This window comes from Protopterus annectens, chromosome 1.part0 (assembly GCF_019279795.1).
Source record: "Protopterus annectens isolate FY-2018-M chromosome 1.part0, PAN1.0, whole genome shotgun sequence".
NCBI classification, from domain to species: domain Eukaryota; kingdom Metazoa; phylum Chordata; order Ceratodontiformes; family Protopteridae; genus Protopterus; species Protopterus annectens.
In genome coordinates this window covers 1,811,803,319-1,811,828,676 of record NC_056725.1, presented here as the reverse complement: position 1 = coordinate 1,811,828,676, position 25,358 = coordinate 1,811,803,319, and positions in this window count along the sequence as shown.

Below are 25,358 nucleotides of genomic sequence, written 5' to 3'. Positions count from 1 at the left end.
CTATGTGTCCCGGGCAGGTATGAACATTGCATTAAACAGCATTCTACCTTCTCCAAGGACGATGCCACAATCTGAGCAAAAAAGCAAACAATTTCAATAATTGGCTTAGCTTTTGGTGCCATTCAAAGGGGGGTACAATATTTGTCAGCCTAAAAAGACATGGTTGACAGACCATGTTGTTTTGCCAGGGATGGTCTGCACCTGTCCCCTCTAGGCTTCTGAATACTAGCTAAGAAATTGTCCATCCTCATAGTACCTATCAACATAATGAAAAGAGCAAAGGAGAATATGAAGGTGCTACTGATTAATGCTAGGAGTCCAAACCAAAATCTCTACCCCCTACAAGCCCTGCTCACTTTGAAGGACATTGATGTCTATATAGTGAACAAGATATGATTTAAATTGGCAAAGAGTATTCCACTTGTAAAAGGCTACATTGCCTTCCACACATTTAGATCAGCCACTATACAGGCTGGGATAGAGGTAGAGGAGTCTCAGTCTTCATCCACAAGAAAATCACATTAAGCCTGGTCAAACAACATGATGCATTAGACTTCCTTCGTGTCTAACCACTTTCTAACTCTGTCTATGTCCCAAGACGGTCATAACACCTATCTACAGGAACTGGAGTCACTCAGCATTAATCCCAGTACCATTTTCCTGGATGACTTTAACGACCCAACTATAGACTGGGAGAAAAACACCACCACTAGTGTGTTAAGACTTCTGGATTTTGCTGCTACAAATGCTCTGGAACAACTAGTCAGAGAACCCACCAAAGAAAACAACATTCTGGACCTCATCCTTACTAAATATAAAGGAATCTTACTCCATTCCTTGTGTATAATCAGCACTTTTCAGGTCAGATCAAAAATCTGCTTCCCTCAAATGAAATTGAAACCTGAGATCCAGCTGTACCTGAAACCTTTAAAAATGTTTCCAAGGCAAGCTTCCTACTTCTTAACCACACCCTGTCAAGTTTCAAATCCAGCCCCCCCCAACACACACACACAAAACTTGAAAATTCCAATGAGTATCTGGAAACATACACTATCTTATACCAGAATTTCAACAACTACATAGTAACAGCTGTGTTCTGTAGGATTAAGCACAAGGGAAAATCCCAAAAACAAGCATATTCAGTGGAACCACAGAACTAATAAGCTCTACAACCCATAAATTAAAGAGTGACACCCAGCATGCTAGAGCTCACACCACTAAAATAAATAAGCAACTCAGGAGCTTAATTAAAACTACCAAAGCCAAGTTTGAGGCACAGATACCTACCCAAGCAAAGCACAACCATAAGGCCTTCTTTAGCTATGCTTGCAGCCTCAAGGGCTCTTCACAACAATGTGGTTAACTGATTGTAAATGACACTGTGTATTCAATCTGATGGCTGATAAATTCAGCTCCATCTTCACCCCGCTGTCACCATTTGCAACCTCACAAGAAATACTAGAAACTGATACACCCCATCTATTATACAGGACAAAATCCTGAATCTACTATCTAAGGCCAAAAGTACTGCATTGATGGCCAGTCTTGACAATATCCCAGGATGTACCTTGATTAGCATGAAGCGTAATCTATTTATAACTCTAACAATACCATTCAACCTCAGTCTCCACACAGGCTTTATGCAGATAGAGTAGAGGACAGTGACAGTTATATCCCTGCGTGAGGGAGGGCTGTCCACTGACCCAGATAATTACTGACCCATAAATCTAGAGAACATCATATGTAAAGCTATGGAAAGGCTTATCATGCTATTAATTGATAAGGACATTGGTAACCTCCAAACCCTTAATCCATCCCAGTTTAGTTTTGTCAAAGGCAGGTAATGCTTATTCAGCCTGGTGGACTTTGAAAAAGTCACCAAAGAAATGGATGAAAGTAAGATGGTACACATTGCTTTTCAAGATCTGGCTAAGGCTTTTGACACAATCTGTCACACAGGCATAATGGAGAAGCTCATTAGGCTAGGAATAACCCCCTATGTCACTTGTTGAATTGCCAACTGTCTCACAGACAGGACACTGGAAATCAAGATAGGGGATGCTACCTCTACAGAAAGGCATGCCACCACTGGATTCTGGGTTTTCAGTTGGCATCTCTCCTTTGCGGCATCTACTTCTCAGAAGTAAAAGCAAACCCCAAGGGTCTCTGGCTGACAAAGTCTGCAGACAATTGTAAGTTAGGAGTAGTTATCAAATCCCCAAATGACTGAGCTAGACTACATGAGGTCTTGTCCCAAACAAATAACTGATGCCAGAGTCATGAATTTAACTAATTGCCAAACAGTACATTCTTGTATCCTTTGTGAAATCAACTATCCTGGGAAAATACCACATTAATTATATGCCCGAGAGTTGACCCAGTAGTTCAGGACTTGGAAGCATATGTGGACAGTGATCTATCATTTGACCAAAGTGTCCACTGTGGTAAGGAAATCCTATATTGTGCAGCTTATAAGCAAAGGGGTAGCTTCTAGAGACAAAGATGTCATTGTTCCCCTCTACTCAGCCATCATCAGGTCAATCATCTAGTATAATGCCCTCTTTGGCATATATCTGGCAAAGCACACACAAGAACTTGAATGCCCTCAGAGGTTTTTACAAAGAGAATACAGCACCTAAAACACCTGTCCTACACAGACCACCTTAAAGCATTGTTGCTAAGTCTCTTAGTGATTGCTGAAGGGGGACCTGTGTCTAGTATATAAGGCAGCCTTTGACCCAAAACTCATGGACCTACTGTACATCTTATATAGTACCAGAAATCCTCAGTTCAGAGACCTAAACCTTTTCTGCAACATAAACAGAATGGTATGGAAGGATACAACTTCTCTGGAACAGACTTCCTCTCCATGTAAACAAAGCTCAATTCTGTCCCTGTTCAAGTGCAGTTTGCATCTATGGATGATTAATAGTAAATTAACTCCAGGGATGCTCCTGTACCACTACTGGACAGGGGCAGCACATACATATCTCTATCCCCCATTAGGGTCCCCTATGAATTCTCTATAGCATTAGCCCAGAAATAGTCACTATTGTATGGGCAGTACAGAAATATAGATCTGGGAAAAGGACAGGGTAATTTTAATACCAAATTGGGGAAATGGCTAGTCTTAAAATAATCCACAAGGGCAGATAGCTTTGTACTATCTTATGAACTTAATAAAAGTAGTTTCAGAGTTTACTTTGAATCAAGTCATCAATCTCCCTGTTTTCTATCCACAACCCCCAAAAAAGGAGAAAGGACTCTTCATGCTCTGGACATGCACAGGCAACTTAGGTATTATCGTGACAGAACTAAGTCCTTTAGGAAAGATGAACAGCTGTTTATCCCCTATGATAGGACAAAGAAAGGGCAATGTTTGTCAAAACAGACTGTGTCCAGATGGTTGTCCCTTTCTCTTGCTTTTTGTTATTCCCCACAATGTTAAATTTCTTCCAGACAGAATCAAGTCACATTCTACTATAAGCCTTAACTTCTTCAATAGCATAATGGAAAGGGGTAGACCCTTGAAGCATGCCAGAGGCAACTTTATCTGGTCCTCTCTACACACTTAAATCATTCCAAACTGGATTCCTTCTCCAGGTCCAAAACAGGCTGTGCTATGACTATTTCTGACCATACTCCAGGTAATATACCCATACAGCTTTAGGTTACTGCACTAATGATACTGGGAACATAGCACAGTACTTACCATAACAGCAATGATACCGGCAAACATAGCACAGTACTTACCATAACAGCAATGATACTGGTGAACATAGCACAGTACTTACCATAGCAGCAATGATACCGGCAAACATAGCACAGTACTTACCATAACAGTAATGATATCGGTGAACACAGCACAGTACTTGCCATAACAGCAATGATACCGGCGAACATAGCACAGTACTTACCATAACAGTAATGATACCGGCGAACACAACACAGTACTTACCATAACAGTAATGATACTGACGAACATAGCACAGTACTTACCATAACAGCAATGATACCGGCGAACATAGCACAGTACTTGTCATAACAGCAATGATACTAGTGAACACAGCACAGTACTTACCATAACAGCAATGATAGTGGAGAACACAGCACAGTACTTACCATAACAGCAATGATACTGGTGAACATAGCACAGTACTTACCATAAGAGCAATGATACCAGCAAACATAGCACAGTACTTACCATAACAGCAATGATACCGTTGAACACAGCACAGTACTTACCATAACAGCAATGATACCAGTGAACACAACACAGTACTTACCATAACAGTAGATGTTTGAATTCATCACTGCTGCAGTAGCTGCTCCCTCTCTACAGATCCACTTTTTCTGTGTATAGTCATGTTCTTTGATAAAGTTACATACTCAACTGTTTTATTTTCAAGACAGTAGATTCTTTCCCTTTGGGGGGAGCCAAAAGTCCTAGGTATTCTGCCACCCAGGCTACTGTTTTCTCCCTTTGGCATTTGTGCCACAGCAGCCTTGGTGCATTTGTGGAGTACAGCTAGAAATTTTTGGATGGCCATTGTATCCTAGACAGGATACAACTGGTATAGCTTTAGACAACTGAAGCAGTGATGACTTGGAATATCTATTGCTATGGTAAGTGCAAGTTACGCAACTGTACTTTCATGTGACAGGTATTTTTTTTATTTGACAATCCAACTACTTACCTAATTAAAACATTATATGAAAAGGGTAAAACTGCAAATGTGGCAATGATTCTACCATCCTGAAGTGCCATTTTTCCAAAGGAATTACCCAGCTTTTCTGAAGCAACTATACAGTAGTTCATTACATATCAACCAACTGTACTCTAATTTACATGTTAAAGTAGTCTAAATATATCATATGGATCAGTTTGTAGATGGCAGTGCTGATTAAGTCCAGTTTTGTTCAGAAAAAAACTTCACCTTTAACCCCAGGGAGTATCTCATATAAATCAAATAAAACTAATTATTTGATTAATCTTTGGCAGTTAGTGCAGGGGATAAATACTGTCATCTGCTTCATGTAGTCCAGGGTTTGATTCTCAAGCCTCTGTTTGCCTACTATGTGATGCTGTGCAACTCACATATCCAGACAGTACACTGGGAAAACTGGAGGTGTCTCCTCAGTGATCTCCTGAACTACATGCCTATGAATTATGGGGTTATTTGTCTGCATTTATTAATCAATGTAACAGAGTTATAGCTAAAAAGTAATATAATGAAAACTAGGTAACTTCCAATGCTTTTAGGTATCAAGATCAATTATTCAATAAATCCCATTCCCACTTTTTGTTTTAATATGGGCTTTCCATTTATTTATTAAGAAAGGCTTATCATTATATCATTTTTCACCAGAAGTTTCATTTTATTTGGCACATAAGTCCATTCAGCTATACTTTCTAAAGCACATTGAGGTGAACTATTATTGTGTATCCCCCGGATTCTGTATGCTCTGCACAGTGTGCAGGATTAGTGCAGGAACTCTAGCAGGCAATATGACTGTTGTGTGATCCAGGAACAGCCTGCAGGGGCATGCACGAGCGCTCCTGCACGGACTAAGCCCATGTATGCAAATCACCCTATTTGCAGGAGAAATCCATGCAAATGAGATGAATTTGCGATCCAGGAAGCTTGCAACCGGCCATGCAGGACTAGTGCAATCTGCAGAAATGTACTTGGTTAGTAACAGAGTACTTTTCTGCAAAATCCAAAACGGAGCTATAACAGCTCCAAATAAAGGCTGCATATCAGTCAGGAAGCATGCCAATGGCCAAGTATAAGGCTATTATCATTGCAAACAGCCCAAAATTAAAAACATCATCTTTTATTTTTTTTATCCGATCTCGGCTGTTTAAGGGTAGGGCCATGGTGCGCAAAAGGGATCGGGGGAAAATAATAAAATAAACCTAAAATAAGCATTCTAACTAAAATCACTATATTGCCATGCAAGTCAATGGCAGGCAGAAGACACCATGGTTGCTAAGGGGGTAGGCTCAGTTTGAGACATGTAACTATGCATTAGCAGGCAATCCTGTGCAAATGAGGAGAATGATAGTGAATCCCAGTTTTCCCCAGCATGATAGTCAGGTCCCAACAGTGTAAGAGTAGAAATAGCTTGGTGCAAGCCTAGGAGTTAGCTGACATCATGGGGGTGTGCGTCAGGCATACTGTAATCAGATTGGAGCCATGTGGCTCAGGTTTGCTCCTAGCTAAGCACAGCTAAGCAAGGGGGTGTGTCTGACTCTGCCTAGCACTCTTTACATTGCCTAAGCGGGTGTGTCCGCCGCGCACCAGGTTTTAAAGGTTTTAAAAAAAAGGTTAAACTAGGAAATAGCAGCTCTGTACACATTTGAGCACTCTGTGCGAAACACCCCTGGGCTTAAACAGGAAGACAATGGGAAGAGAAAACAGCAGTAGGAAGGTAATCTAGGAGAACTAGCATAGCTGGCAGGTGAAATGTATCAGAATCAGCCAATTACACAGACAGCAGACCAGCCCAGCCCAGAACACTACTATAAACTATGCAAACACCTTCCCCTCTGGTTTTTCCCACACTCTGCACCACCGGTGTAAACAAGCAGGGAACTTTTAACATTCAAATCAACAAAATGATAGGGGCTGCATTAGCTATCATACAACAACTTATGGAAGAGGTTGATGTTGGTGAGGATGTGAATGCTGTTGACCAACCCCCAGTGAGAAGATGGAGAAGAGTGTATGGACCCAAGGTAACCTACCAGGGGCTACATGAGCTGGAGATAGTCGAGTGCTATAGGGTGGACAGGGACCTCCTACAGCAAATTGTTGAGCTGTGCCAGCCACGCCTGACACACAGAACAAACAAAAGGGAACCCATCCCAGTGGATATCAAGGTATGTGTAGGCCTACAAATACTAGCTACAGGTACCTTCCAAAGGCCAACTGGGAATATGATGGGGATCTTACAGGCATCAGCATCCAGGGTACTCCACCAGTTCCTGGATGCCATGTCAACACATGTTGGTGAGCACGTATATTTTTCCAACACCCGTGAGGTGTTGGCCAGCAATATGCAACTATTCCACCAAATAGCAGAATACACTGAGGTAGTGGGTGCTATAGACTGCATGCACATATGCATCAAAGCACCACCCAGTGAGTGGGGTAGGGTCTACATCAACCACAAGGGGCTCCCCTCCATCAACTGCCAGGTCATGTGTGATTCCCAGGGCATAATAATGAATGTGTGTGCTGGCTGCCCTGGAAGCTATCACGATTCACACATCTGGCATCTGATGCAGCTGTACCAGAGATTTGCCAATGAGGACATCCCTCACAGTCACCTAGTGGGGGATGCTGGATACGCACTGGAGCCATGGCTGATGACACCCATCAGAAATGCACATGCACCCGAGCAAGAACTCCATAATGAGGCACACGCACAGGCCAGAATTATAGTAGAGCATGTGTTTGGGATGCTCAAGTCATGATTCTGGTGTCTGGACACATCTGGTGGACCCTTGCAGTACTCACCAGCTACATGCACCCAAATTGTCCTCGTATGTGCCATGCTACACAATATGATCTTGCAGAAACAGCTGCAGCAGGAACAGCATGGGGCAGGGCCACACTGCCCCCCACCATTGCCAAGGCCTGCACAGGCACAGAGTGACTCAGAGGCGGAACAACCTGAGCCTGCCGCAGTAGGCAGAAGGCGGCATGCCCAGTATGCCCTGGCCTTGGCAAGGAGGCAACGCATAGCACATACACTGACACAGGAGGGACCTAGGGAATAACACCTCTCTCTGACTCTCACATACAGTAAAAGGGATGCCAAACATTACACTACCTGTTCTCAACCATGTGTAGGGAGTGTACTATAGGCATCTGACATAGGCAGCCCTGCAGCATCACCCTCAATACTGGGACACCCACAAGGTAAGTGACTCACATGCCAGTCAGGGGGGTTCACATACCCAACAACAGTCACAGCCAGCAGGACAGGTGTAGACAAACACAAATAAAGGCTGTGCTATGGCCTCTGAATGATGCCTATGGGTAGAATGATGCCTATGGGTAACACCCCCCCCCCGCCAGGCCTACACAGACAGACCACAGCAGGTCAGGCAGTGGGACATTAGTTCTGAAGCGTAGGAAGTCAGAAACTAATATGTAGGTAAATCAAAGCTAAGATTTGTAGTACACTGGTATGCCTCTAGTCAACATGATAGGTAAGAATACAGAATGAAATGGAGTACCTGACATATCAGTACAGTCATAGCAAATGTGTACAAGTGTCAGGTGTGCCCCCCCATCCTACGTAGTAATGTAATAACAGTCAGGTGTGGCCCCAAATCCTGTGTAGAAATGTAGAAATAGTCAGTTGTGCCCCCCCATCCTATGTAGAAATGTAGTAACAGTCAGGTGTGCCCCCCCATCCTACGTAATAATGTAATAACAGTCAGGTGTGCCCCCCCATCCTGTGCAGAAATGTAGAAACAGTCAGGTGTGCCCCCCATCCTATGTAGAAATGTAGTAACAGTCAGGTGTCCCTCCCCATCCAGTGTAGAAATGTAGAAATAGTCAGGTGTGTTCCCATATCCTACATAGACATGTAGCAACAGTCAGGTGTGCCCCCCATCCTACTTATTAATGTAATAACAGTCAGGTGTGCCCCCCCCAGTCCTGTGTAGAAATGTAGAAATAGTCAGGTATGCCTCCCTCATCCTACATAGAAATGTAGTAACAGTCAGGTGTGCCCCCCAATCCAGTGTAGAAATATAGAAATAGTCAGGTGTGCCCCCCATCCTACTTAGACATGTAGTAACAGTCAGGTGTGCCCCCCATCCTACGTAGTAATGTAATAGTCAGGTGTGCCCCCCCAATCCTGTGTAGAAATGTAGAACTAGTCAGGTGTGCCCTCCCATCCTACATAGAAATGTAGTAACAGTCAGGTGTGCCCCCCCAATCCAGTGTAGACATGTAGAAATAGTCAGGTGTGCCCCCCCATCCTGTGTAGAAATGTAGTAACAGTCAATGCCAAATGATCAATGGATACCCTGCAGAAACAGTATGCTACCTGTAGGTGTACAACACAAAGGTCTGCACTGCAGTACAAACAACCTGGACTCGAGCCACACATTCAATACAGACGGGCATACTGGGCATGCTCACACACTTAGAGAAATGAAGGCAATGTCAGTCAACAACATACTGAAAGGTCATACTGGGCATGCTCACCCACAAACACATGAAGGCCATGTCTGCAAACATCAGTGGACCAGACATATCTGGCAGTCACAGATGTTAGTGCAGACACTCCTCAGTATGCAGCACTCATGCTTTGCACACAGAGTGGATAGAAATACAGACATATATCTAAGGACAACACAGTATAATAACCCAAAGGTAGATGTACATACATGTGTGGAAGAGGGTGACTGTGACAAGGAGCCATCCAGGCCTGTCCCACCCAGCACACAGCCAAAGGGCCACAACCACATGAGGTTCAGATGTTACGCACTGTAGATACTAGCCACCGGTATCTGTCAGCATTACAGACTATGTGGTGCAAGTGCTAGCTGTGCAACATGACTGTACAAGGAAGTAGTCATCTAGCAGCTGTATACACGTAACTGTGAAATATGACTCTGTGTGTGCCCACATGTGGTTTGTCAACCTCTAGATGAATGGGTTATGGCCCATGCACACACACTGCCCTCCCCATAGCCCTACTATGACAAGCCTGTTGAGGTCATCCACTGTGAAATACACCTTTGGGAGAGTTGTAGCCCATAACTGCGTACTGCTGTAGTGTGATAAACTAGTTAGGTAGGAGTTCCAATCCCAGACATGGCAACTGTGTGTGTGTGTGTGTGTGTGTGTGTGTGTGTGTGTGTGTGTGTGTGTGTGTGTGTGTGTGTGTGTGTGTGTGTGTGTTTGTGTGTGTGTGTCTGTCCCTCTCTGTACAGAGAGCAGTTCTTTTTAGGCTACTCACACTCCCTACAATTTGAATGCCCTACTTTGTCAAGGCCACTGATGTCATCCACCTAAAAATACACCTCTGGGAAGGTTGTAGCCCAAGTAATCTCCATAGTGCATACCATAACTGCATACTGCTGTAGTGTGATAAATTAGTTAGGTAGAAGTTCTAATATCAGACTTGTCAAGTGTATGTGTGTTAGAGAGCAATTCCTTTTAGGCTACTCACACTCCCTACAATTCGAATGCCCAACTTTGTCAAGGCTGCTGATTTCATCCACCTAGAAATACAATTCTGGGAAGGTCATAGCCCAGTAATCTCTGTAGCAAGTGCCATAACTGCGTACTGTTGTAGTGTGATAAAAATAGTTAGGTAGGTGTTCTAATCCCAGACTTGGCAAGTGTGTGTGTGTGTGTGTGTGTGTGTGTGTGTGTGTGTGTGTGTGTGTGTGTGTGTGTGTGTGTGTGGTGTATGATGCGTATGACCACATTCACCCTCACTACAACTCCCAATGGCATACTGAAGTGTGCTGTCTGATGTCAGACACCTCCACATACCCTTTGCACATATAACCTCTGTATGACACCTGTGGTGCATGTGATACCTGCACAGTACTGTGTTGTGGCAATCCCACTAGTGATGAGTTGTATTCCCGGCCCTGCTAAGTGTGGCAATGTGTGTATGCCCTGTGAGTGTGTGGCTGTGTTGACGCTGACACCTGTTCATGTGGCCAGGCACGTGTACTATACCTGCCACATAGCTATCATATCCCTGTTGCAGATGTCACTCACCATCACATATACGTTCTGAGGGCTCCCCAACATGTAACCTGTGTGATGCATTCAATAACTGTATGGACGTGATAGCAATACATAGTTGTCAGGGGTTTGATACCCTGTACTGGTAGGTGTGTGACACAAACATGCATAGGTTTTACTCTCCCACCCCTCCCTGGCTTTTCTGTGCCTCTGTATGCTTCTCTTACTCCCTCTCTGGTGGATGTGAAGACTTACACCTGCTTTGCTTAGGCAGCAGCATGTGTATTTTAAGTGATGCTCAGGATCAGCTGGTGGCCTCTACATGAATTGTAGCCCTCCTCTAGCTGATTGCATGTGGAACAGCTGTGCTAACATTCCCATAGCCAATTGCATGGAAACACACACCAATATCTAGGAACATCATGTTGGTGTTGGGCCTTTCATTCACTGTGAGCAGGAACTTGATTTGTTGTTTGGCAAACAGCATCTCAGATGGATTGGGTTTTACCTCTAACAACATACACTGCGGAAACAGGCCAACACACAGGAGGGGGGATGTGCCTGATCTGACTACAGACTGTAAGTGCTGCTATACTGCATTTGGAGTAATGTTGGTTTAACAGGGTGTGTGTGGATATGGCTGTCCTATATGTTTACATACCTGCCATGTCAGTGCTATGTTTATGAGGGAACACCCATCTATAGGGCCATCTGCAGAGTGGCCAGTGTGTGGTGCCTTTTGTTTCCGGTGTTACCCACAGAGCACTTATCTGTGAACTGCAGAAGGTAGTGTGAGGATTGCAGTCTGGAGATGGTGACAGCCGTGAGAGTTACTAACTTCATATTCCTCATAGGACATATGGTGCAACAAACTCTGCTACAACAGTAAATGTATGAGGTTATCACAGCAATATGTCAATATTGGCCCTGTGTATGTGCATCCAGCCACAACCCTGTCAACCTTTGTACATATGTTATGCAGTAAGGGGTGCATATTTACCTAATTAGTGACATCATATCTGATAACAAGCAAGTGAGATATCAGACTGCTACACATGTAATGTATAGTAGGGGTTATATTTGATGACATCACCTGGACATTCTGTGGTCGTGTGTACAGTACTGAAGTCTGTGTACTTATGGTGATTGTCGGCCGTGTGTGTGTGTATTGTTAATAAGTACTTTGGCCTGTGTACAAACTGTGGTAGATGTCATTGTTCTTGGTCCTGTTCTATCTGATGTTACATGCTGCTCCACTGTAAGTTACCCTATCGGCTTACATGTTTGTAGGGCCATACACGCACATGTCCCATACCACAGACAGGCAGCGGACCACACTGTGTAACAGCCCAGTATATGTAGGGTTAGTGTGTGGGTGGCACATATGAGGTTGGTGTTGAACAGATAGTCCATATACTGTAATAATACGCTAGCATGCCATATGTAGCTGTGGCTGTGTTCACATTGGTTGTGGTGATGCACTTTCACACAGGTGTATGTTACTCTGTGCTGTGGCATGCCTGTAGAGCCTGCTATATATGCAGGTACATGTGCATTCCTCCACAGGAAATGTAGGCCAGTGTTGAGCTGGTCTGCCTGTAGCCTGCACAGTGCTTTGTTACATGGCTAGCAGCTGAGTGTACTTACCCAGTGAGATGTAATGTCCAGTTACTTGCCAGATGTACTGCTGCCATGCCACAACAGTCATGTATGTCAGACAGAGCAGTGGGATGCTGTACAGATGTATGTCAATATCTAGTGGGTGGTATGTGGCCATGGCACCTCCTTACCAGCAGTTATTATGTGACAGGACAGACAGAGATGTGTGAATGCATAATCTATGGGGGCACATCTATACCAGTAGTTACGCGTTATACCCATCTACATGGCTGTTAACATCCACATTGTCAGGATTGGTCCACATGTCTTGCACTAAGGGGTTCTGTGTATACCTCTGGACTGTCCAGAGTGTGTCAGACTGTCCACATATATTGGCCATTATCTCTTCTGTAGTCCAAAGGAGCATTACATGCTAGCAGTGGTACTGTACTATAATGTCCTTAGGATGTCTGTCAGTAGCCAATGACACACATGTTAAAAGCAGATGTGACCTCCCACACACACCATGTCTGTGAAGACAATCCCTATTAAGTAGCAATACTCTACAAATATACCTGCTATACATACCTGACATCCCCTTGCACTATGAAGTTGGGACTACAGGGGCTGAGGTAGGGCTACACTCCATGTTCAGGACATATGGTGATGATATATGTACATATACTTATCCAGATATCTATATAGACATAGACATATACATATAGACATATATAGATGGATATGTATATGTACATAGATATACAAATAAACACCCAGATATATATATATATATATATATATATATATATATATATATATATACAGAGCAATATATGTCTACAGATATACAGATAGAGATACATATACACATATATGTATGGATCTCTACATATATATTGACAGTACTAGGTATATCAGAATAGATATGTATGCACATATAGTTTTTGATATCTACATATATACCAACATAACTAGGCATATCTGTACACATAGGATGTGCATATATATATATATATATATATATATAGCTATATATACATATATCTATATATACATATAAGTATATCAATATATACATATATGTATATGGGAGTGGTACAAAATCCTGAAAGCCCAAAGTCCTGAAGACTATCAGGGGTGAGCTGCCTTAAGGTATATGTATGTACATTACCATACAATCCACCTTGGTTAAATGCAGGCCTACTGCCACCTGCCATGCAGACTGTTCTGTTTGTCAGTGTGCTTGTGATGGTGTCAGTTGTGCTTTGTTATGTACCAGTTACATCCCATTGTGTCAACTGAGGTCACCCCTAGGGATTGTCTACAGAGTGTAGATAGAGGCTGCTGAACTATACATCTGCATTACTTACCGTTGATTGTTTGGTATCCTGTGGCCCAGTCTGTCTTTACTATTGTACTACTTGATGGCCTTGGCCTGGACTGCAATATTTGTATACATTGCGGTGGTAGTGCTGTGGTAGCATTGTCGCCTCACAGTAAGATGTTGTCCTGTTCGATTCTCAGCTAGAGCGTCTTCTGTGTGGAGACATGTGTGAATGGGAGTACCTCCGTTGAAGGTTGTGCATCAGGGCCGGCAACTTGGCACGTAAAAATCTACTGCCAATCATTAGCAGACCGGAGTACCGGTGTGGCGACCCCTATATATATATATATATATATATATATATATATATATATATATATATGTACCTGCATATATGTGTCTGTGTATATGTATATCTGTATCTGCATATATGTGTCTGTGGTCCTGCTGGTTATGGGATCTGCAACACTTGGTAGTGTATTGCAGAGGGGACGTGTTTGGCTGTGGGGGGTATACCTATTCGTACAAGACGTATATTGTTTGGGGCCTCTCAACCCCCATTAACGGTGCATGTGGACATATATGTTTTTATTTCCCCATTGTTATCTACAGATGTATGTCCGTATATACCTCTCTCTCTCTCTCTCAATATATATATATATATATATATATATATATATATATATATATATCTATATATATATATATATATATATATATATATATATATATATATATACATATATATATATATATATATATATATATATATATATATATATATATATGTGTGTGTGTAGTACGGTTCATCGAACCATACTTTGTCGAAATTACTTTAGCGAAAGTGCATTTTGTCGAACATGTGCTTTTGCTAAAGTAAACAAATAAAAAGGAAAACATGCAGTTGCCTTAGTTGTATATCAATCATCAATGTATACTGTTGATGTGCAATTAAGGAAAGTTTTGTTGAGATCGTAGTATAGTGGGGGTAAGGGAAAATTCCCTTTTCCCCACTGTAGTATGATCTCGAAGTGAGAATATTAAAGTAGGGGAGTGAGGGGATGCAGCCCCCCACATGTGGGGTGCAGGGGGGCTTGCCCCCTGCATAACACTGTTTAGCGTGTTATTTTACTTTTTTAGTTAGTTTTTGTTTTTTTATTCCACGAAAGTGCATTTTTGATGGACTGCACTTTTGCGGAAGTGAGTTTGAGGAAGTATGGTTCAATGAACCGTATTTTCGATTTAAAAATGTTGATCCATAGATATATATATATTTATAGATACATTTTGGTGTGGTGTGGTGTTTAACAACAAATACATTTTTCAGACTTCAATTTTCAGTTTCCAGGCTGGTACTTCGCTCTCACCGTGGATTTACAACTTTTTGTTTTTACTGTTTTTACATTTCTGTCTTTTGCATATATATATATATATATATATATATATATATATATATATATATATATATATATATATCTGCTGACGTATATATAACCTGCTGTATATATTTAGACATATAGATGTAGACATATATATCTATAGATGTAGGCATTTGCATGTATATATGTTCATATATATTTATATATATGTATATATTTCTATATATATACATATATACATATATAGATATGTTGTATCTGTTTAGATATTAATATATTTACACACACACATACATCTACATGTTGGAATACATTCTCTGTAGTGTTGAATGACTGGGCTGGATGATATGCTTGTGACTACATCAGGGTTATGTATATCTGACATGGCTTAGTGGTAAATCACTTTGTCTATGGTGTGCAGGGTCTTGGGTTTGCAGATTTTGTTGCTGGGCAGAAGAAGGGCCATTGGATACAGAGTGACTAAGGCACTTCTGAGCAGTTGTAAGCGGGTTTCCGTGACAGTAAGCACTTGTAACCTGCAGTTACATCTGCTTACAGAGAGTTAGCTTCTAAATTGCTTAACCAGTGTAGGCATTGCTTACCACTGCGCAAACAGGCTAAAGCTTGCTTACTAGTGCTTAAATATCGTTACTACTGCTTATTGGTGCTTAAACCTGCTTACTAGTGCTTTTATTCATTATGACACTGACACCTCACATGTGCATTTGCTGCAGACCTCCAGTTCATAAAAATATGTTATATGCCTGGGATGACATGCTGGACAAGCCACGCTGCAAGGGCGGCTTGCACCTGTCACCCTGGGATTCGGATATTGTCAAAGGCTCTTGCCACCCCATAGTGCCTTTTTAGGCAAGGCTCAAATTCTAAACCTACCACCCTAGAACACAAAAAGGAAAAACTAAGGGTAATGCTGCTCAATGCCAGAAGTCTAAATCTCAAAATGCACGCACTCGAGGCCCTTCTCAGTATGGAGAACATCGATGTCTGTGCAGTGACAGAAACCTGGTTCAAGGCTCCTGAGAGCACCCCAGCACTATCAGGTTTTACCTCTTATCATGCGTTCCGGCCCCAAAATCCAGACAATACCAAGAAAGGAGGGGGGGTATCCATATTCATCAAAGACACCCACACCTCAAGACTGGTGGCAATGCACGATGCATCGGAGACCATCCAGGTGCAATTAACCATAGGCAAGACTGCTCTGCAAATTGTAGCATGTTACAGGCCACCCTCACAAACTCAGGAACCTCACATGGCCTTCCTGAAAACACTAGAGGGGATAAATGTATCACCAAACACCATCATACTAGGTGACTTCAATTACCCTAATATAGACTGGGAACACTACTCAAGCCCAAACACCCTAGCCCAAAAGTTCCTGGAATTCATAAACTCAAATGCCATGGAACAACTAGTCACCATCCCCACAAGAGGAGAAAACATACTTGATCTCATCATCACGAACATGGGAGCACAATGTTCAACACGGAAGTATACCCCTCACTGGTGAGAACAGATCACAAACTAATCTCGCTGGAGGTCCTCATCCCACCCCACCTGAAATAAAAAGACCACAGTAAAGAACTTCTTGAAAGCCGACTTCACACTTCTAAAGACTAGTGTGGTCTCCTTTAAGGCCCCCGAGCCGACGGAAAACAGTACTCAAGCCGCTGAATCACTTACAAATGCCTTCTACCAGCACCTGCAGGACTGCATGGATAAGGCAATCCCAAGCAAAACAAAGACTCTTTGTACCAAAGGCAAGCGTCCACTCTGGTGGACCCCAGCCATAAACAAACTCTACAACAAAAGGAGGAAGCTACTACAAGATAGAGCAAAATCCTTAAAAGGTAAGACACCCTTGATCACTAAGAGCTCTCATAAAATCATCCAAAGCAAATTTTGAGAGAAAAATAGCTAAAGACTCAAAAGACAATCATAAGGCCTTCTTTAGCTATGTTAGAAACCTGGGAGGAAACTCCCAGATATGCTCAGAACTAGTTCAAAATGATGTGAAGATTACTGATCCTACAGACATTGCCAACATACTGGCTGACAGGTTCAGTGCAAACTTCTCCCAAAGGAGAGATATCTATACCAAGCGATTGCAGCCCCCAAACATCTCCAACGCCCAAGTGAGAACTGCTCTCCAAAGCAAAAACACAGCATCCATGGGACCTGATGGTGTCCCCGGCTGTGTGCTCCACGAACTCAACGAGGAATTAAACCCACAGCTAGGACAGCTGTTTAATCATAGTCTTACCTCTGGATACGTGCCAGGGGTGGCGCACTGCAACTGTGGTCCCACTTCACAAAGGCGGTGCCTCCACCGACCCTGGAAATTACCGGCCCATTAGCTTGACAAGCCTTATCTGCAAAGCCATGGAGAGGATCATAATGGACCTCATAAATAAAGACATAGGGAATTTGCAGACTTTGGATCCATCCCAGTTTGGCTTTGTCAAAGGCAGATCATGCCTTCTAAACTTGGTTGACTTTTTCGAAACAGTCACCAAAGCCATTGATGAGGGAAAGGCAGTCCATACAGCCTACCTCGATCTGGCGAAGGCCTTTGGTACAATACCCCACTCAGGTATCATTGAAAAACTCATCAGCTTAAATGTTAACCCATACATCACAAGATGGGTTGCAAACTGGCTGAGTGACAGAACCCACAGGGTCAGAGTTGCTGGCGCCATGTCAGACTCAAAGCCTGTCACAAGTGGTGTACCACAGGGCTCAGTCCTGGGCCCACTCTTGTTTGGCATCTACTTTTCCAGTACAAGCAAACACAGGAGGGTTATGGCTGACAAAGTTTGCAGATGACTGCAAACTGGCCATAGTAGAAAACACATCTGACACAGATACCCTTCAGAAGGGTCTCACAGAAACGGATAACTGGTGCCAGAGCCATGGCCTAAAGTTAAATGCCAAAAAATGCATAGTCATACCCTTCGGGAAAAACAAGGTTACCCCTAGCTACCAAATAGGTGGCAATCCACTGAGTACAGAAGAAGTTATCAGGGACCTGGGGACCCAGGTTGATAGTAGTCTGTCATTCGACACCCATGTAGCTAAAGTAGTTAGGAAGACCTTCTACATTGCCCACCTTATCATGAAGGGATTCTCATCTAGATCAAGGGAGGTCATAGTCTCCTATACTCATCACTCATCAGACCAATGATTGAGTACAATGCCCCATTTGGAATGTATCTGACCCGACACTTGCAGCAGCTGGAGAGGCCACAAAGTTCCTCACCAAAAGGATAAAGGGTCTCAAACATCTGTCCTATGCTGCCCGACTGAAAGAACTCCAGCTCTATTCAGTCGCTTACAGCTGCTCAGAGGTGACCTTTGCCTAACATACAAGGCCATGTCAAACCCAGATTTGATGAATATGCTTCACCTCAAAAATCTAGATCCATCAGAGCCACAAGGGCGGAGACTTAAACCTCGACACGGCTATTAATAGGGCGTGCTGGAGGATAGATTCATCACCCAAAGACTCCTATGCTGTGGAATAAAATCCCGGTATATGTGAGGCAGAGCACCTCGCTGGCCTTGTTCAAGAGAAATCTTGACCAATGGATGGGAGATCGCAGATATACCCCAGGGATTACCTCAGTGTCACTGCTCAACAGAGGCACAGCAAAATAATGGGTATAGTTCCCCATACTAAAGGGGTGGCGTAAGCCACAAAACTATGGGCTAGGCTTGTAAATGCCCTCGGGCAGATAGCCTAGTATGAACCTATGAACCTATGAACCTATTTAGTGGGTTATGCAACATGAATATTAGTCATAATGTGCTTTGCTATGGAAAATGGAATGTGCTGCAGTGGGACTTGAATCGGGAATGCCTGCTCGTAAGGCGAATGTTCTTCCCACTACACTATTGCTATGCTGCTTCATTTGTATATATCTTCCTTGTTATCCTATTCAACCATTTAGGCTGCATTAACCGTAGCTAAGCGATGGGCACACCCGCGCACCTACGGTTAGCTTTACTTGGATTTTAAAATAAAAAAATAAAGGCTTTGTTCATTTTATTGGTGATTACTTGCTGTTGTACACAGAGGGAAATGTTGGTGGGGATATGCAGACACCTGTGAGTGGTCTCGCTCATTTTTTCCCCTTTCTGCTGTTCTTCATTGTGGGGATGTGTATATTCTGAGAGCTCTGGTCTCAGACATGCCCCCCGCACACTTACACCTCTGTGTAAGATTAGGAGTTCAGGCAACGTGCCTCGTTACTATGCATGGCGCGCTGCCGTCCTACTCCTAAATGGCTGCCTCCGTGCAGGACTATGCTAGTCCTGCATGGAGGAATAGTAAATCCAGGGGTATGTGTTACACAGAGGTACTATTTCATAACTGGTACCTTTTGCATAGGGAACTTTGGCTGTCTGACTTAAATCAGGGCATTTATATGCACTGCTTTTAGTATCATTCCTGTTTTTTGAGTCAACACCCTTAGCTAAATAATGCTTTATATACTATGTTGGATATCAATGAAAATACTTAAAAATGGATACTTATAAAAATCTAAATGCAGCTGCCTTGCTGAGTATGCACTTTACAATTCTTTAAGATAGTCAGTGCCACATGTCTATCACTTACTGATTTAGAACTTCAAGTTGCCAGACATTAACAGAACAGTCATATCTGACTAATGCAGTATAGTATTCTAATACAATTCACTGTTCAGTTTAAGCATGCATGATAAGAACACTTTAAAGGTATCTGTGTTGGTTACATCAGCAGTGGTCAGAATTTAATGCAATTACGTGTCTTGTAATGCATGGAAGAGCTTATTAAGACAGATATTTCTTAGTCTCAGGTGAGTAATGAGTACATCTTATAATTAATAATGTGTTTAGACTTTCTGATTTTGATGTCACAATACCTTATCAAGTAAACATAACTTTCTAAATGTGTATATCTTATGCAAAATCCTTTTTGTTCATAGGTTCACAGGTTATTAGGCTAACTACCACCAGGGTCCTTACAAGCCTAGATGTGCACCCCCAAACAATTTGGGTTCCAAGTATCATGGTTGTATGTGAGGGGGTCTGTATTATACAGGTTATCTATTACTACTAATATTGATAACTAGGCATATATATGATACTGGTTGGGAATTGACCCAGATATTATGAGTAAGTTTCCTCTAAAGAAAATAGCACAGTTGTGTGATGTTCTTACTATAAAAGTAGCTCTTCAAGGATAATTCATTGTAACAGTATTTATTTATTTATTTGACATTTATTTACCAGGATAGTCCGACTGGGACAAAGCCCTTTTTCAGTGGAGGCCCGAGGAGAAAAGCTCCAAAGTAGAAATAATAACATTGAACAACATTACAGTACATTTGCAATACAATGAGAATTACAACAAGAATTACAAGGCTCCAATGCAAAAGCTATAATAGTTCAGTAAATATGGTAAGTATGAGATGCAAAGAGATTGCTAGCAGAAGTATTTACAATTGATGACAGCAGGAAGATTTGATCACAGTTAGTGTTTTAAGCAGATAGTAATATAAGTGACATATACAGTAGAGATAGTAGAATATTCAATGAGTAACAAGGTTAAGAAATTGCATACAATGTACAGAGCAGCCAGAAAGAGAGGAGGTGAACAGGCGGAGAAGTAGGCTTTAAGACTGTGCTGTGGAGGTCAAGAATAGATGACTGTCTTCCCTGTATCCCCCTTTTGTTGACTGTACAAGTTACTGTATTTATTGCTAAAAACTCAAGAGTTGCTCTTTCTGCTATTACAATTTAGTAATTCTAGCATTTGTCTTACTTGCTACAGTGCTGCTTTATTAGCTATTATACATGATGGAAGCTAATTTGTAGAAAATGCTGTATTTTTGTTTTGTTGTTATGCATAAGCAGGACGGTTTTTATAATGTGTATCAATTTCGCTACTGTCAAGACATAGGCTTTGAATCTGGACCACCAGTTAATCTGTCAGCGACAGGTTTTACAGTCTTTCAATTCACACTCCTCTCTAGAATAATAATACAATAATCTATATGAGGCAACCAGCATTAAAAATATATAGCAAATGAATTCTGCTGCCCTGTGCTTTGGCTATCATCAGCTACACCCTAGCAGGCTCTGTACAGTGTACCTGATGAGAAGTGTGATGACCCACCACTGGACCAGTAATCAAGGAGCCTCAATCCTCACCACTGGTACCAATGGGGGACGTACACTGGGAGGATGACAGGTACACACACAGTATTTCCAGATGCAGCTCTCTGCATCAAGTGCAATTTCCCTTAAAAGCACACAGAGACCACAGTCAGTCCAGGGCTGGTTTCACTCTTCCTCCAGATCCCCAATAAAACTCCCTACTGGCACAGCTACAGAGTTGAGATCTCAGCTGAGTGACCAAGCCAAAACATCCAGCACCCTCTCTGTCCAACCAGTGCTTCGTGTCCCTGCCCAAGTAGCTGACACACACACTCCTTGAGGTTTAATTTACACACACACACACACACACACACACACACACACACACACACACACACACACACACACACACACACACACACACACCTGGGAAAGGCTGGCACAGGTTTACTATCTATGTCCTCTTCGGCCCAGACTATAAGCTAGTTACCACTACCACCAGTCAACTCCTTATCAGGTACTTTAAGGCCCTTAACAAAGGATGTCCAATCTTAACTGTGCAATATTAACATTAAGACAAATGGTAGTTTGACTAAGAGCAAGGCTATTAGTAGTGGCCCACACAGTGTCACCAAGTAAATATACAAGTATATCAAAACTTAAATATCTCTATAAAGATCAGCTATAATGAAAGGTTTAAATATATTTAATAATAAATAATAAAAGAACAAGACAATACTAAATATTTATTCACAGTGACATCAGATTTCAAAACCACAGGAAATATTTAAAGCGACATTGCAGGGCAGTCTCAAATAAATAAAGACAAATATCTAAACTAAGCTTTAGTATATTCCTGACTGAATCTAAGAGAATTATACTATAATCTAAGAACTTACTAACCAAGCAAGGCAGATGTGGTAAATGGATCTTCTAGCTGTTGTCAGGTTCAAGACAGAATACAGAATGCTCTGTTTCACCAAGAGACTTCTCAAATTAATATCTAAAATATTACCTCTGATATAGCTTACTGAACGGTATCATTTCTTGTCATCTGACTGCTAGTTCCCAGGCCAAACAACCATTGATGAAGCTGGCAGTATTTAGCATCTACCTGTAAAAATATACAGACAAGGGCTTCTCCTCAGATCTCTGGCAGATGCTGGAAGTCATAAAATAATTGCATTCCTTCATACTTTCAAGACTTGTAATTAATTCACCCAAAAGACAATAAAGAAAGTTTCCTAGTACAGACATTGTGTCTCTTGCTACACTGAAAACTGAAAGATACCCCCCCCCGGATTCAGTAATCTTCTGTGTAGCACTAGCTTAGTCCTGCACTGAAACGACCGTTTAGGAACAGCATGGCAGCGCGCCATGCATATTAATGAAGGCGCACTGCCTGAGCTCCTAAATGGACATGGAGCATGGAAAAGTGCAGGGGATGTGTCTGAGAGCAGAGCTCTCACAATATACACGCCCCTGCAATCAAGAACTGCAGTTTAGCTATAACAATAAGCGAGACCGTTCATAGGGGGTTGCATACCCCCAGCAACACCCCACCCAAGTTTATAAGAGCAATAGTTAAAATATAATAATATAAACAAGTATGTGCGTGGGTTTGCCCACTGCTTAGCTACATATATTGCAGCTTAAATGGCACAAGAAGATAAATATCAAGATATATGTAAATGAAGCAGTACTGCCATAATGTAGTGGTCAGAGCATTTGCCTTACAAGCAGTCATTCCTGGTTTGAGTCGCACTGCAGTACATTCCATTTTCCATGTCAAATCACTTTATGAACAATATTTTTTGTTGCATAACCTACTAAATAACATATATTTGTGAACTGGAATACTGCATTAAATACAGATGTGAGGTGTGATTGTAATAATATAAAATCCACAGATAAACACAAGTGCCCCATACAGTATATGTGCACATGAATCAGGGATACAAATTGAAGGTATAATGTGTAAGGAATGATAAATCCATAGAGTGTCAAAATCCACCACCTTCCCAAGAACCATTTTACATTTCTGTCTAAATTAGTGTGGGTGTAAGTGGGAGTAAGCACTATTAAGCAGCAGTAAGTGGGAGTAAGCACTTGTAAGCAGTAGTAAGTGGGTATAAGCCTGTATAAAACCTGTATTGTTTAAGGCATGTACTGAATACACCAGACAATATGGCAGGAAAAGTCTCATATAGGTTGTATGTAAATAAAAGGTTAACAGCCTGACAATAAAGGTCTAGCTGCTGGACTGCCTGCGTTTGCTCTGGTATCATATGGTATCATATGGTAATGTAGTGTTGCAATCTCTTACTAGTACTGTTGTATTAAGCACTGTTACCCACACTGTGCTACATAAATAAAATGTGTAGGAATGTCTGTATATGACTGTTGTAATCACAAGAGGTTGTATTGTACAACTGAGAGAGACTTAGACAGAAAACAGTAAAAAGATAGATAATATAATCCAAATAGCACACTCGACTGAGATGTGAACTGTTGTGTTTTTAGCACACACAGCCATGGTTCGAATCCTGGGAGTGGTAGTAAGCTGTATGCAGAATCATACCCGAAAACTGTACAGATATGTTCAGAATATCCAGTTAATTGGCCCATATCCACTGCCTGTCACCCTGTCCCCCTGGCAAATCAGTGGGATTATACCAGACATTTAGGCAGCAAATAATGATATACAACTGATTGTCAGACATCTATAAGAACAAACCTGTCATTCTAGCAACTCCCCAAAATGTTATGAGAGTAATAAGCAAAGTATGTCCCATCTCCACCCCCATGTTGTGAAGCTGTGACCAGAGTATGTGCAGTAAGAGAGTGGGACGTATGTGCATAATAATAATGTGGAATCTGGTAATATGCGTGGCAACAGTCAGACAGTGCTAATAAACATTCCCCCCCACAGGTCTGTCAAATACGAAAACTGTGCCTAGAAATAAAAGATTGAAATCCTGGACTGGTACTGTTTACTCTGGTATTGTATGGCATTGTTAGTGTCACTGTTGCTCTGAATAATAAGGTATTACTCATCACTGTCATTCACACTGTGGTACATAATAAAACTGGCTAGGAAACCCTGTATAAGAGTGTTGTAATTACAGGATCAGATTGTAAAACCACGGAAGACTTATAGACAGAAATCAGAGAAGAGATACACAGCAATATCTATATAGCACACTCAACTGTGATGTACACTGCTTTATTTTTCGCAGACACAGCCATGTTTTGAATCCTGGGAGTGGCAGTAAGCTGTATGCAGAATCATACCCCGCAAGTGTACAGATTTGTCCAGAATGTCCAGTTAATTGGCCCATATCTGCTGGCTGTTACCCTGACCCCCTGGCATATCAGTGTGCTAATCTCGGACATGTAGGCAGCATTTAATGTCATATAACTGACTGTCAGGCCTGTACATATTTGGAAAATGTCTATGAAAACAAACCTGTCATTGTACAACTCACCAAAGGTTTATGAGGGCAATAGTCAAAATATGTCCCAGTTTCACCTGCATGTTGTCAAGACATGGCCAGAGTGTGTGCAATAAGACATGGACAGGTATGTGCATAACATCAACCTGGAATCTGGGAATATGTGTAGAAACAATCAGGTAGTGTTAACAAACAATACCTCCACAGGTATACCAGGTAAGAGGCATATACTGCAGTTAAAACTCAGTTCATGTATATAGTTGTCTACATCCATATCACTATCTAAACTAAAACCATAGGGTAGTGTAATAATACCTGTAAGGTACAGATCACAGCACTTACTAGGAAAGTATGAGAACTACAGTGATATACAAGTTGTTAATTCACATCTCCCCCCCACCACCATATCTGCAACAATAAATTAAATACACAACTCAATCGGTATGTGCTCTATTAAATCTACTGTTGGGACATATGTCCTATTGTTTGATAAATATTTAAATTTGTTTCTATGCATGTGCCATGCTGAAATACTCCCTCATTGGTGGCATGCTGCTATCAATGTACCTGCATGCTGTTGTAATGGCTACTGTGGTTATTTATATATATATATATATATATATATATATATATATATATATATATATATATATATATAGATATAGATATGTGTTCTGTTTGCTATGCAACTGTTCCATATCTAGTG